The following is a 15,025-nucleotide window of genomic DNA, read 5'->3' as shown; positions in this document are numbered from 1 at the left end:
CTAGTTAAATTTGACTGACGGAGAACTAACAGGTGATTTCTTTAGCGTAGGTATATCCCATGCAATGTTTGGGGCATACTTATGCTAAAAAGATTTCATTGTTTGTTTCTTTGTTTGATCTTAGCCCTGGGGATATTATGTATTCATTGTTTATCTGACCTTCAAATTTAACTGGGTATCCTCTATTTTTCTCTGGCAATCATATCTGGGAGGTAGGAGAGCCCACATATTTGGGAGCTCTTACTCCCTTGACTTCTCCTTCCTCCCCGACCCTGTTAGATTTAATTATCTGTATGGGGAGTGTCTAAGTATTTCGATCAGGACTGCCATTGTAATGAGGTCTTGCTGTTTCCCCCGCATACAAACTGGCCACTGATTCCCATCCCCCCAGCTCCATCCAAGAATAAGGCCCTGGTCACCTGAGCCAGGTGGTTCTCCTTCTGGCACATAATGGGTGACCCCGAATGGGTATACACACAGCATGACTCTCTGTTTGAGGAAAGGCGCCTCAGCAGTTGTGCAGTGCACAGCTTGCACGACTGTCTGCAGCAACTCTGTTCCCACTTCTAGATTTTGACCACCAGCAATTTTCTTTTTCTCATTTACTTCTCAAACTGGGTGGCCCAAAGACATCATCCCTTTCCCCCCAACTGCCTCTATCCAAAGAAAACTCAAACCATCCAAGAAGGCAGTGCAGCAATGTTGAAAAACGGTTGAGCGCCCAGGCTGTGCACAGAAGGGCTTTTGATTCTTGGGACCGACCTAGCATCTGCTGAAGGGGCACTCCCTTCCCGCTGCCCAATGTGCAAGCGGGGCACAAGGCACTGGATTAAAGGTTTCCTGCCTGCCTGCCCGCCTACCACATCCTTTCCCGCTCCTAGCCCTGGCCACCCTGCCCCCCCAGACCTAGGCATAATTTTAGAAATGTAATAGATGCTGCTGTGCACCTTCTTGGCCTGGAGCCTGTGGGGGCAGGTCCGAAAAGAGTACAGACTTTTTTCCCCAGGCCATGTTGATAGAGATCCTCTGTTTTCCCCTAGGGACAGGTTTCTGAGGAGCCACTGTACAGGGATAAGCCCCCCACACACATTTGCTTCTTTGGGGAGTCCCCTCACCCCATCCCATCCCATTATTTTGCAGGGTCAGTGCCAGCTTCTCTTTGACTTTCCTGAGATCCTCAAAGCCCCCAGCAGCAGTGGGGACTACAGGGAGTGGAGCGCAGGTTCGAGGGCCCCAGGTGATGGGGGCCATGAGGACCTCTTTGCAGACCACTTTGGTCTCCTGGAGCTATAAGTGATACACTGGGCCCTTTGGGTCTAGGGAAAGAAGGCCGGCCCGATTTTAGGACTGGGGGCCAGGACAACAGTGAGCACTTCTGTTTTTTCCAGGGCAGGAAAGCCTACATGATTTTGATTCCAAGAATTGTCCCATTCCTGGAATGGATGCTCTCGAGGTTTCTGGAGTATGAAGGAGAAGTGGGTTGCACGGGAGACACATCCAGAGTCTAATGTCCAGTGACTAACGTTTATAGTGCTCTCAAATGGCCGGGTCTGGGCTGCATGCTTTAGCTCCTTCAACTTCCCTTGAACCCTTGCAGATGGCGGCGGGGGACTGTGGATGTACCCATTTAACAGATAAGGAAACTGAGGCTCTGGGAGGTGAAGTGATTTGTCCATGGTCATGCAGATGTACCCATTTAACAGATAAGGAAACTGAGGCTCTGGGAGGTGAAGTGATTTGTCCATGGTCATGCAGCCAGGCAGTAGCACAGCCAACACTCCTAAAGCCTGAGTCCTCTGCCTTGGGAGTATCCCCCCCCTCGGTCTTTATTTTATTTTCTAACAGTTTTATTGAGATATCATTCACATACCAAACAATTCACCCATGTATTTATTTATTTGGCTGCACTGGGTCTTCATTGCTGTGTGCGGGCTTTCTCTAGTTGCGGTGAGTGGGGGCTGCTCCTCGTTGCAGAGCACAGTCTCTAAGCACACAGGCTTCAGTAGTCGTGGCTCAGGGACTGTAGAGCGCAGTAGTGTGGCACACGGGCTTAGGTGCCCTGTGGCACGTGGGATCTTCCCAGACCAGGGATCGAACCTTTGTCCCCTGCATTAGGAGGCGGATTCTTAACCACTGGACCACCAGGGAAGTCCCGATTCACCCCCTGAAAGCGTACAGTTCAATGACTTTTAGTACACAGAGAGTTGTGCAACCATCACAGTTTTAGAACATTTTCATCATCTGGGGAGGAAACCCTGCCCCCTTTAGCTACTACCTCCCACTTCCCCCACCCCCTACCCCCTACCCCTGAGCAACCACAATCTACTTTATGTCTCTGGCTTTGCTTATTCTGGACTGTGAAGAAGGCTGAGCGCCGAAGAATTGATGCTTTTGAACTGTGGTGTTGGAGAAGACTCTTGAGAGTCCCTTGGACTGCAAGGAGATCCAACCAGTCCATTCTGAAGGAGATCAGCCCTGGGATTTCTTTGGAAGGAGTGATGCTAAAGCTGAAACTACAGTACTTTGGCCACCTCATGCGAAGAGTTGACTCATTGGAAGAGACTCTGATGCTGGGAGGGATTGGGGGCAAGCGGAGAAGGGGACGACAGAGGATGGGATGGCTGGATGGCATCACTGACTCGATGGACGTGAGTCTGGGTGAACTCCAGGAGTTGGTGATGGACAGGGAGGCCTGGCCTGCTGCGATTCATGGGGTCGCAAAGAGTCGGACACGACTGAACGACTGATCCGATCTGATCTGATCTTGCTTATTCTGGACATTTCACATCAACAGAATCATACATTATGTGACCTTTCGTGTTTGGCTATTTTCACTGGCCATGATGTTTTCAAGACTCATTCATGTCATAGCATGAAGCAGCCTTCATTCCTATTAGGGCTGAATGATATTCCATTTGTGTGAGTAGACTGTGTTTCTCCCTTCGTTTGCGGATGGCCATGTGGGCTGTTTCCACCTTTGGGTTATTGTGAACAGTGCTGTTACAAACATGCACATACGCGTTTCGGTTCTCTCGTGAGTCCCCCAGTCTCAAGTAAGCTGTTCAGATGCCCACCTGTGGGCATTTTCATGCTCAGATCCCCCCACCTGGGACCCCAGCTGCCTAGTCCAGCCTGAGTGCGGAACCCAGCTTGCGTCCGCTGTCTTTGCAGCGGCCACTCCCTGCCCCTCCCTGTGCTGTCGCCCGTGTGCTGGGTGGCCTTGGTCCACGTGCTCAGCCTCTCTGGACCCCAGTGCCTTCATCTGTAAAGTGGGGTCTAATTATGGCTCTATGGGGCTGCCATGAGGCTTGAGATGGTAAGAGCTCTAGGGGCAGAAAGCTTGCAGACAGGTGGTGGGGTGGGCGTTTGTTCATCCCTTATGCCAACTCTTCTCACCCTGCCAGCTGCCACTTTTTAAGTAAAAGTAGCTGCCATCCTACTTTTAAGGAGTGCAAGCTAGAGCAGAAGTTCTTAACTGGGTAAGTTTGTCCCCTGGGGACATCTTACAATGAACACCTTTGGTTTTCAGAATGTTGAGGGGCTGGGGGGTTGCTGTCTGATGGGGAGAGGCCAGAGATACTGCTAAACACCCTACAGGGCACAGGACGGCCCCCCATGACAGTGAATGAGCCAGCTCCAAATATTAATGTCGCCAAGGTTGAGAAACCCTGATCTCATGATAGTATTGTTACTCATTCATTTTTCATGTATGTGTGTATTTACCTGTAACCTCACCTCTTGCCAAAATGAATAAGAAGTAACTAACACAGATATCAACAGAGCAATGAAATTTTTTTCTAATGTGCAAACTTTAAAAAAAAAAAAAAAGGAGGGAAGGAAAATTAAAAAAAAAACACTCATGTTGAAGTAACCTTCCAGAGCTGGGATGTACATTTGGTCTGAGTTTCCTAGCAGCCAAAGCAAAGAGGGGAAATAGGATCAATTGCAAGATTGATCACTGTTTGAAAGGTGAAAACAAATTAAGAGTTCAGAGGAGGTCTGGCTGAAAACAAGAGTTAAAGAGGAGTCTGGCTTTCTTGGGCCTGAAGAACCCAGGGCTTTTCTCTTTATCTAGGGGACACAGCAGTATGCTGGGGCTGACAGCACTGTCCTCAATAACAGCCCCAAGGGGAACTCAATTGTTGTTGTTTATCCGCTAAGTCATCGATCCCATGAACTGTGGCCCACCAGGTTCCTCCAGCCATGGGATTTCCCAGGCAAGAGTATTGGAGTGGGTAGCCATTTTTTTCTCCAGGGCATCTTCCCGACCCCAAGGATCAAACCCAATCTCCTGCATTGGCAGGCAGATTCTTTATCACTGAGCCACCTGGGAAGCCCCTAGGGAACACAATAGTGACTGTTATATTCTCCAAAGCAGGCGGTGATGTAAAGCTGAGGCCAGTTGGGCAAAGGCAGCCTTTCCTGGAGTGCCTGTCCTGAGGGTGGTGGTTTACTTTTCCAAATCGAAGGCAGAAACCAGGGCCAATGCTTTAGGCAGTTACAGGGATGGCAACAGGGGCTCTGGAGCCAGACTGCCTGGGCTCTGGAGTGACTCCCAAGTAGCTGTGTGACTTATGGCCGTTCTCTAAACCTCTCTGAGCTCAGTTTCCTCATGCATAAAATGGGGCCCAAATGTACTTACCTTACAGAGCTGTTGGGAGAATGAAGTGAGATAGTATATAACGAAGGCTGACCCCAGGCCTGAAGTAAACAGTTCAACTATTATTTCTGTGCCCTGGATGGTACTGGGTAAATATTTTGAAACACCTGCTTTTTTTTTTCTTAATAAGTAATGAAAGATTCAGCCTTGGGAGTGGGAATTACGTGTTTGGGCTTCAGTCCTGCTCTGGAAGGCAGTGAAAGGGTGAAAGGTCTTGGCTAGGGAAATCCTACAGCTAGATACAATCAGGTCCAATCCCACTGTTTTTCTGCTTAAAATTTCTGACTCCTCATCACTTAAGAGTGGCCTTCAGAGGCTTGGTCCCAGAGCCTGGGGGCCCATCCCTGACTTACCACCAATCTCTTTTCTACAAATGACCTCCATCCTACTTCCTAGTAATTCTGAACCCCAGGTGATTGTCAGCCTGCCAGGCCTTTGCCCGTGCAATGCCCTCCACCTGGAATGCTCTCCCTCCCTGTCTGCCTCACTCATATCCTAAGATTTGACTTGAATATCAGCCCCTTTAAGAGGCCTTTGTTGGATTTCCTACCCCCCAGGGAGCAGTAATTTCTTCTTGTATTCACCTCCCTCCTCAGCCACTCCACAGGGTCAGCATTCAGAACACAGATGCCTTCACTCACTCATTCACTCGTGACTCAGTTACTCATTCATAAATTTGCTCACTCATTCACTGATTCAATCATTCATTCATTAACTCATCAGTAACTCATTGATTGATTGATTCATTAATTGTTTCATTCATTCAGTCATAAATCAACCATTGAAAGCTTACTGTTGACCAACCCCTTTTCTGGCCACTGGGGTTAAAGCAGTGAACAAATCAGACGAAAAGTCCTACCCTTGGGTCTTTGTGACTCCAACCCTTAATAAACCGTCCCAATATAGAGTTCTCAGACTCTGTGGTCTGCCTCCTCCGATCCCGGGATTCGATCCTTGGGTAAGGAAGATCCCCTGAAAGAGGAAATGGCAACACACTCCAGTATTCTTGCCTGGGAAATCCCATGGGCATGGAAGCCTGGAGGGTTACAGTCCATGAGGTCGTAACGTCAGACAGGACTTGGCAACTGAGCATGCGTGCACTGTGTAGCACATGGAACTATACTCAGTATCTTATAATAACCTGTAATGGTAAAGAATCTGAAAAAGAATACCAGTTCAGTTCATTCCACTCAGTCATGTCTGACTCTGCAACCCCATGGACTGCAGCACGCCAGGCTTCCCTGAGCTTGGCTCTGGGAGTTGGCTCCATCACCAACTCCTGGAGTTAGCTCAAACTCATGTCCGTCGAGTCGGTGATGCCATCCAACTGTCTCATCTTTTGTCATCCCCTTTTCCTCCTGCCTTCAATCTTAATATAAAATATATGAAAAAGAATAAATATAAGTATAAATATAATTATATAACTGAATCAGTTTGCTGGAACTTGAAACATTGTAAATCAACTATACTTCAATTAAAAAAAAATAATACCACCAAGTTCAGAATAAACTGCATCAATACCAAAGGGAAAAAAAAAGAACTCTGCCACTAGCTTCATTAGCCTTAGTCTCACCTCCTCCAGGAAGCCCTCCCTGACCACCCTACCCAGATGCACCTGGAGCTTCTACATCCTTTCCATATGCCCTTTTTCCATTGACTGTTATAAAAGTATTTGGAAGGTCTGTCTTCCCACTGGACTTAAACTTGATCTTGGGCATTATTTGTTCTCCTGGGCCTGCCACAATGGCTGGCAGCTAGCAATGATCAACATATATTTATTGAATGACCAAACAGGATTGGGGCAACCTGAGATGACTTGGCTCCTCCCTCTGGGGCCCAAAGGAGGTCCTCCTGAAGGAGGGAAAGTAGGTTAGGAGTCCCTCTGCAGGGCACCGATGGTGTGAGTGTGGAGAGGGGATTAACTCTTGGCCCAGGAAACTGTGCCAAGTTCCCATCTGTCTTCACGCTGCCAGGGGGACAGTTGGGTGTGTGTGAGGCCAACCTTGCCCAGCAATTTCCTTGCCTGCAGATTGAGGGCTGTTGTCAGGCAAAGTGTAGCACCCGGCGCAGTTTGCTAGTGCCCCATGCCAGCTTCACTGGTTTATCCTGCTGTGTGGCCTCAGACAAGTCACTTGACCTCTCTGTGCCTCGTTTTTGTCCTTTGTAAAACGGGACAACAAAAGACATCACCTCTTGGCGTGGCCAACAGGGTTAGCAGGATGAGAACATCCATGGGGCCCAGCTTGAGAAGTACTCTACCAATGTGTGTTGTTGTTTGGATTATTTTTTCCCCACATCTGGCCACCCAGCAGGTGTTTACTCAGCACCTACTATGTGCCAGACGAGCTGAGTGCCAACTGCTGGAGACTGTGAACAGGATCCTGTTTCGAACAAATCAGATTCCTTTAAAAACATTTATGAGACTGTCAGGGAAATATAAACCCAGACTGGATGACATGGAATGAAATTCAAAAAGTTCATTTTGCAAGAGGCACATTGTAGTTTTCTGGTTATCCTTTTCAAAAGAGTCCTCATCTTTTAGACACTCAACCTGGGGTGTTTACAGATGACATGTGATGTCAGGGATTTGCTTTGAAACAATCCAGTCTGTAAAACTAAAATTATTCATTTTAAATGTGTGTGTGTGTGTGTGTGTTTTATGGACTGTATCACGTGGCTTGCGGGATCTTAGTTCCCCAACCAGGGATCAAGCCTGGACCCTTGGCAGTGAAAATGCAGAGTCCTAACCACTGGACGGTCAGGTAATTCCCTGAAATTATTCTTTTTTGAAAGCTTATTTTTTAAACAAAATCCAGTGGCAGAGGGAGGTCGTTGCTGTGGGGTTACGTAGACAGTATCAGATGGACTGCAAGTTGATGATGAGGAAGGTGTTTGTAATGGTCCATAATGAGTTTCACAAAATGGCATGCCTTAACCCCATGGATAATTGCACACCCTGCGTTGATCCAGATGAGCCAGAGACAACCACAGATGTCCTTAGCTCCCCGACCAGGGCTGGAACCCACACCCCCTGAAATGGAAGGCAAAGTCCTAACCACTGGACAGCCAGGGAAGTCCCAAGAGTGTGGTCTTGATCCCAAGTGGGCAGCCAGTGATGGGCTTCGGTGGGGATGTGATGCCGCTGGCCCGGTGTGGTTGTGAGAAAACTAAGTAACCCGCTGAAGGGCTCAGAGTAAGCACGCCGCTGGTGACTCTGACAGACCCCTTTTATTTTTTGCTTCTTGTCCTCAATCCCCCCGTCCAACACGGGACTGCGGAGGGCTCCCTACCCCAGGAAGGAGGTGGGCACAGGGCGAACACCTGCCAAGCCTTAAAGAAGGCATGCAGGGGTCTTGCCTAGAAGCAGGAAGCCACAGCTTTTCAGCTACAAGGAAACCCAGGCCTTATGAGGGTTTTGGGGGCCCCTGAAGGCAGAGCCGACACAAGTCTGTATCCCTATTCATCCATCTGCCCCGTCTGGATAAACCACAGGCCTTGTCTTCCCTGCTCAGCATTTTCCCAGGACTGAAGGTTTGTGTCCCCTTCAAATTCATGGGCTGATGGGAATTCCCCAGTGGTCCAGTGGTTAGGACTCTGCTTTCAGTGCCCAGGATGCAGAGTTCAATCCCTGGTGGGGCAGCTGAAGTCCCACAAGCCATGCCGTGCTGCCAGAAATAAACTTAAAAAAAAATTCATATGTTGAAGCCTAACCTCCAACGTGAGAGTGTTAGGAAGAAGGGCCTTTGAGAGGTGAGTAGGTCATCATGATGATGAAGCCTGCCAATGCTGGAGACACAGGTTCGATGCCTTATCCGGGAAGATTCCACACGGCTCTGAGCAACTAAGTCCGTGTGCCACAACTATTGAGCCTGTGCACCCACGAGTCCGTACTCCTTAACAGGAGAAGCCACCACCATGTGAAGTGTGCGCGATTCGCCACAGCTAGAGAAAACCTTGCACAGCAACAGACCCAGCACAGCCAAAAAAAAAAAAAAAAAATTACATTATTAAAAAATGAATAAAAGAGACCCCAGAGAGCTTCCCTGACCCTCCCCACCATGTGAGAACGTTGAGAGAAGACAGTTGTCTATGACCCAGGAGATGGGCTCTCCACAGACACCGAATCTACTACCACCTATCAGAACGGTGAGAGCCAAACGTGGGTTGTTTGCAAGCCATCTCGTCTGCAGCATTCTCCTGAGAGCCCGACCTGACTAAGCCACCGGCAGAACACAGTCGGGGCCACATCCCTCATGGTCACAGCCTACGATACAGTCCATCCTCCCAGCCCTGGGATGCTGAGAGTCTGGGTTCCAGGTTTCCACTGGGGAAGGAGACAAAAGGATGCCCACCCTGCCCTTGAAGTCCTCCGAGGGCCAGCCCCCTCCACTGTGGCTCAGGCCCTGGCCGGTTCCCACAGAGGAAGAGGAAGTCTCTCTCTTTCCTACAGGGCTCTCTCTTCCTGACACAGGGCGCCTGGGTCACAGATGTTTCACGTCAGAAGTCAGAGGTGGTAGTGACTTAATCACCCAAGCCTGCAGTTCCTTAAAAAGGTGTGGGTCTCAGCCTTTTCAGAAAGCAGTTTGGCAGAAGGTTTTTCAGGGGCCTGGAAAGTCTACGCTTTCCTTTCCAGCGATCACACTCTGGGAAATTGCTCAGAGGAACCGATTGTAAAACAAGGAAAGAAAGACTGAGTGCCCAGTGATACCTGCTGCCGTGACATTTGTCACACACGTCAACATGTATGTTGACACCCCTTGTGGATTCTTAAGTAGGCGTTTAGAAGGAGTTATGAGAGCTCTTCATCAAAATAGAAAATACTTAGATGAACTGAAGTGAGAACACAATATGAGGCTGGTGGGCGAGGCTGGTGGTGGCGGTGGGGGGGGGGGGGCGATCTGTTGATTTTCCTAATGGTCTGTGATACTGTCCTATTGCTCTAAATGGCAGGAAGACCAGCCTGCGTGTGGCGAGGGGGTTTCCAGCCCCACTCCCCAGTTGGCAGCCCCATCCCCAGGGCTCTGCCCACCAATCCAGCCTTAAAACTGGTGCTCCTGTTCCATTTTCGAAAATGGAGACTGACATATTAAGGCGTGTTTCCTTTTTGGATGATCTTGTGGCTTTCTGGAGCAAGATGGGTGGAAATAAGCCAGGGAGGCCCTTGTAGCCCACTGGGAGGCAGAGCCCTTCGGGGCAGGGTTTTGGTCTTTTTCACATCAAAAAACTTGTTGACAGCTCAAACTGCACAGCCTCTTTCCTGGAGACTGAGGCAGGAATGTTTATTTTTACTGAAAGGTTTAAAAAGGTCTTTATTTTATTGCAAAAGCAATGCACGCTCATTGTTTAAAAAAGAAAGAACCAAATAGTATAGAATTGTATAAAACAAAGCTCCCCGCCTGCCTCCCTCTTTCTTTCCGAGGGAAACCCCTCTTGGCTGTTTGTGTCTTTCTTTTTAGATAGGTTCCATATCCGGGGTTTTCAAACTATTTTTAGCTACAAGCCCCAGTGAAAAAATAGACTTTGCATTGTAACACAGTACCCAGGGACACTGGACAATAGCTAGAAGTCTGATGAAACGATACTTGTTATGAGGAATGCCAGCGGTGTTGTCTTCTGTTCTGTGTTATTCTAGACCGTCTACTCCATTCTATCCCATTTCCTTTAGAAAAGAAAGGCGGCTGTTCTTAACCCAGTCCCTTGGTTTCATGTCCCCCCGCTCGGTGCGAAAGTCCTGCTGTAGATGTTCCTAACGCACAGCATCATTATTCTCGACTCCCTATTCTACTACTTGCTTTTTGCACTAGAAGGATACTGCAACCCGCTTTCCATAAATGGACACACAGGGCTGTTTTCTTCCTTCTTAATGGCAGCAGGGGAAAACACATGAGTGGTTTTTTGCTGTTTGTCCATCTCCTTCTTAACGGCCGTTTGCGTTGTTTCCACACTGGGCTGCCACCAGCGAGGTTTGGGGGGTGGGGGAAACGCCCAGCTCTGGGGCCGTCGGGGCAGCGATTCCCAGCATGGGATCCGCAGGGCGGGGAGCAAGCATGATGGCTGCTGATAACAACCTGGGGTGGGGGCGGGTACGTTGAGTGTGCATCTAGGGGCACAGAGGACCTCTACACCCAATGACCACGAAGGATTTTGTTTGTTTCATATCACGCCCTGCTTGCCATATTGAGAAATACACATGTGGGTTTTAGAATGAGATGGTTCCCAAGTCACTTCTTCTTTCTCTTCGTTTCCTCTTTTGTCCCTTGACAGCTTTGGAGGAGGGGACCCTCCTCAACCCTGATTTCAAAGGTTTTCTGCTTGAGCCTTCTCTGTTGTTTGACGTGGTGGGTTATTTCCCAGGGAGTTCAAAACTGGCTCCGTCCACTCGTGAATACGAGCTGGACTGGGACCCCACAGCTGCAATGAATTAGAATGGGCACTTTCTCAGGTGGTGCTAGAGGTTAAGAACAGCCTGCCAAGGCAGGAGATGGAAGAGACACAGGTTCGATCCCTGAGTTAGGAAGATGCCCTGGACAAGGGCACGGCAACCTACTCCAGTATTCTTGCCTGGAGAATCCCATGGACAGAGTTGCCTGGTGGGCTACAGTCCATAGGGCCACAAAGAGTCGGACACGACTGAAGCGACTCAGCACTTTATTTGTAGTTCTATCTTAGGTTCAGATCCTGGTTCTGACACAAGTGGGAAAAACCTTGGGTCTTGGTTGCTTCATCATTTACAAAATGGGGTTTAGAACTTCTGCTCAGGGAAACAAGATAGAATAATGGGTAAGCACATGAATTTCATTTATTTATTTTGACCACGGCCGCATGGCAGGTAGCATCTTAGTTGCCCGACCAGGGGTGGAAACTGTGCCCCCTGCAATGGAAGCACGGAGTCTTAACCACTGGATCTCCAGGGTCTTTAGAAAGAACCTGTGTGGATTTTGATCATGGCTTCACACTAACCCGCTGTGTGACCTTGGGCAAGCTATATAACCTCTCTGTGTCTCAATTTCCTCATATGTAAAGTGGGGAGAATAATAGTGCCTACTTCCTAGGGTTCTGGCGAGGATTAAATGAGTTAGGCTGATGCCTGGCTATGCATTTATTATTATTGTTATTATTAAGAAAAATGGGTTGTTGTAAAGATTAAACGAGATGACGGATGTACAAGTGCTCCTATTGGATCTGGCATGTAGTAAATGATCACAATTTTGTTTTTTTTTTTAAAAAGTTTTAAACAGAGGATATTTTTGGTTCAGAGTGCAGAAGATCTGGTAATGAACATTTAGCCCTGGCTCTTGACTAGGTAAGGAGGGAGAAGAAACCTTAGAGGCTGGGGGCGGTGGGGCAGAGGGGTTTGCAAATGTTTGCTCCATGTTTCTTTTTTTTTTTTTTTGGAATTCTGAGAGATTTTTATTGTCTTATATTTATGTTTTCCATAGCTAATATATACTTTTTTTTTCTTTTTTTTTTTTCTTTAATAGAAAATTATTTAATTAGTATACATGTGTTCCCCATCCTGAACCCTCCTCCCTCCTCCCTCCCCCTTTCAGTGGCTCAAGAAGGTGGAGGAGGGGATGGTGGCCTGGGAAGTGTGGGGTTAGTGGTGGTGGGGGAGACAACCTCGATCTCTAAGGGTGGGTAGGTAGAAGGGGAAGTAGTGTGATTCGTCTTTTTTCTGGAAATGCTCCTGATGATATTCGCAGGTTAGGGCTTCAGGGTTGCGTGTGCTTGGGGCCCGGGGTACAGAAAGGGGAAGTTGGGGGTGTCAGGGATGTCAAGGTGCTCCCTACTTCCCCTCCAGATTGCCTTCTCTTTATTCCAGTGTGAGGCTTGCGCTAGGCATGTGAGAGACATCCATGAACTGCACACAATCAGATGTGGAATAATAAATGTTGTTGTTGTTTAGTTGCTGAGTCATGTCCGACTCTTTGTGACCCCGTGGATTGTAGCCCGCCAGACTCCTCTGTCCATGGGATTTCCCAGGCAAGAACACTGGAGTGGGTTGCCATTTTCCTCCTCCAGGGGATCGTCCGGATCCTGGAATCAAACCTATGTCTCCTGCATTGGTGGGTGGATTCTTTACCTCTGAGTCATCAAGGAAGCCCCAGAATAATAAAACGATGTCATTAATTAGAAGCTAGTAAGTGTTATGGATGGAGAAGGGAATGGCAATCCACTCCAGTAGTCTTGCCTGGAGAATCCCATGGACAGAGAAGCCTGTCGGGCTACAATCCGTCGGGTCACAAAGAGTCGAACACGCCTGAGTGACTAACACAAGTGTTACAGAACAGTTCGGGTGGGGTTAAGAGGGTGAAGGAGGGGCTGTAATTTCAGAGAGGGCGGCCAGAGTTGCCTGGTTGAGAAGGTAACACTTAGGCAAACACCTGAAGGAGAGAGCAAGTCATGTTGATACCTGGGTGCCAGTGGTCCCGGCAGAGAGAAACATCCAGTGCAAAGGCCCTGAGGCAGAATGATGCTGGAACAGCAGGTGTGTGACTAAAGTGGAGTGAGTGAGATTGAGAGTGTTTGGAGATGAGGGCAGAGAAGAAGGGAGGGTTAGATCATATGGGGCTCTGGAGGCCTTAGGGAGGGCTGGACACCTCTCTGGACTGTGGGGAAACTGAGTCAGGAACTCAGGATGGGTCGTGAGTATATTGCTTGGGTGACATTACTTTCTTTTCATGGAGATGGAGACATTACTTTCTTTTCACTTTTTTCTAGGGGATCAAAAGTGTAAGTCCAGAAACAAAGGGCTCATAGGCTTTGTGGGTACTTTGTTTTTGTGGAAGGGGAGCCTAAAAACAACAGTGACAAGTTTAAGATTAGCAGATGCAAACTATTATGTATGGAAGAGATAAACAAGGTCCTTCTGTATATACAGGGAACTATATTCAACATCCTGTGATAAACCATAACGGAGACGAATATGAAAAAGAATGAATATATGCGTGTCACTGAATCACTTTGCTATACAGCGAAAATTAACACAACATTGTAAATCGACTAGACTTCAATTAAAAACAACAACAGCAGTAACTCAGGGATAATAGCAGCTATGAACGTCTGGAGCCTTCCTGTGTGCCAGGCGTGGTGCCAGCCACGCTGTTTCTTTTCATGAGTTCATCTCTGCTGTGGCCTCACTGGGCGATGTTGGGACAGTGGAGAAAACAGAGAGTCTGGAAGGGGGAGGGGTTGACTGAGGTCCTGCCACTCAGAGGGAGCCAAGAAGGGGACTGGAGCCCAGGCCTCGGGCTTTACATCTGGATGACTTCAAGGCGCCATCCATTTCCTCAAACAGAGGGGGCCCGACTGCCCACCTCCCACCCGCAAGCCCTGGTCTGACCCTCTGGCAGTTGGGCAATTCCAAGTTTCCTGGACTTACGGTCACAGCCCCCAACCTGCGCTTCTCCTTCCAGCCAAAAGAGGAACCAGCCTTGAACCGATGGACAAACACTCGCGTTCAGGTTCAAATTCCAGAAAATGCAGGATCAGTCCAAGCTGTGGTGTGCCAGAAGCTCACTCAACCCCAAGTGAGTGAGTTTCTGCAAGCTGAGTGGGAACGTGGCATGGTGTTGGGGCACCTGGGAAGGCGGGGCCTCGGTGAAATAAATCAGACCGAGAAAGACAAGAATCGGAGATCTCACGCACAAGTCAAACTTGAGGGAAAAAAAATCACCAAACTCAGAGAAAAAGGGAAGAGATGGATGGGTGCCAGAAGGTGGGGCTGGGGTGTGTGTGAAATGAGATGATGGTCATTCGAAGGTGCTCAAAAGGTACAAATTTCCAGTTATAGAATTAATAGGTCCTGGGGAAGTCATGTATAGCATGGTGACTATAGTTAGTAATAATACAGTATCGGATATTTGAAAATTGCCAGGACAGTAGATCTTAAAAGTTCTCACCCCAGAGAAGAAGAGCTACGTAATTATACATGGTGACAGATGTTAACTAGACTTATTGTGGCGATCACTTTGCAATATGTACAACTATGGAATCGTTATGTTGTACACCTGAAACTAATATAATGTTATTTGTCAATTACATCTCCATTCAGGAAAATGAAGGGAAAGTGGCAGAAGGCTCCAAGGGAGCAGAGGAACTTTCATGGGGACCTTGGCTGGGGGTTGTGCGGGGAGCAGGGGAAATTAACTGTTCCCTTTCTGACAGGGGAGGGCCGGGTTTTGCTTCAACCCACACAGAACTGCTAATTTCTCTTTTGTGGGTTGCATCTTTATGGGAGGCTACAGTGGAGGGAAAGTCTCTGAGGTTCAACAGCCTAAAAGATACAGGTCTGGGTGATCTAGAAGGCTGTAAGCTCCAAGAAGCTCTCTGTGGCGAGGTGACTAAACAGGGACATGGAGACTG

At 48.3% G+C, this 15,025-nt stretch overlaps 1 long non-coding RNA gene across 1 annotated transcript; it reads right to left on the bottom strand.

Annotated features, from left to right (window-relative positions):
* Nucleotides 1-1,872: 1,872 nt before the first annotated feature.
* Nucleotides 1,873-4,712, bottom strand: LOC139179701 (uncharacterized). Its single transcript, XR_011564014.1, has 2 exons — nucleotides 4,643-4,712; nucleotides 1,873-2,164 (listed from the first exon to the last, which is right to left on the bottom strand). It is a non-coding gene; the product is annotated as an uncharacterized lncRNA (long non-coding RNA).
* Nucleotides 4,713-15,025: the final 10,313 nt, after the last annotated feature.

Source organism: Bos indicus, chromosome 25 (assembly GCF_029378745.1).
Source record: "Bos indicus isolate NIAB-ARS_2022 breed Sahiwal x Tharparkar chromosome 25, NIAB-ARS_B.indTharparkar_mat_pri_1.0, whole genome shotgun sequence".
Classification (NCBI taxonomy): Eukaryota; Metazoa; Chordata; class Mammalia; order Artiodactyla; family Bovidae; genus Bos; species Bos indicus.
The sequence above is the reverse complement of the archived record's forward strand: the minus strand, read 5'-3'. Positions and strand labels throughout refer to the sequence as shown.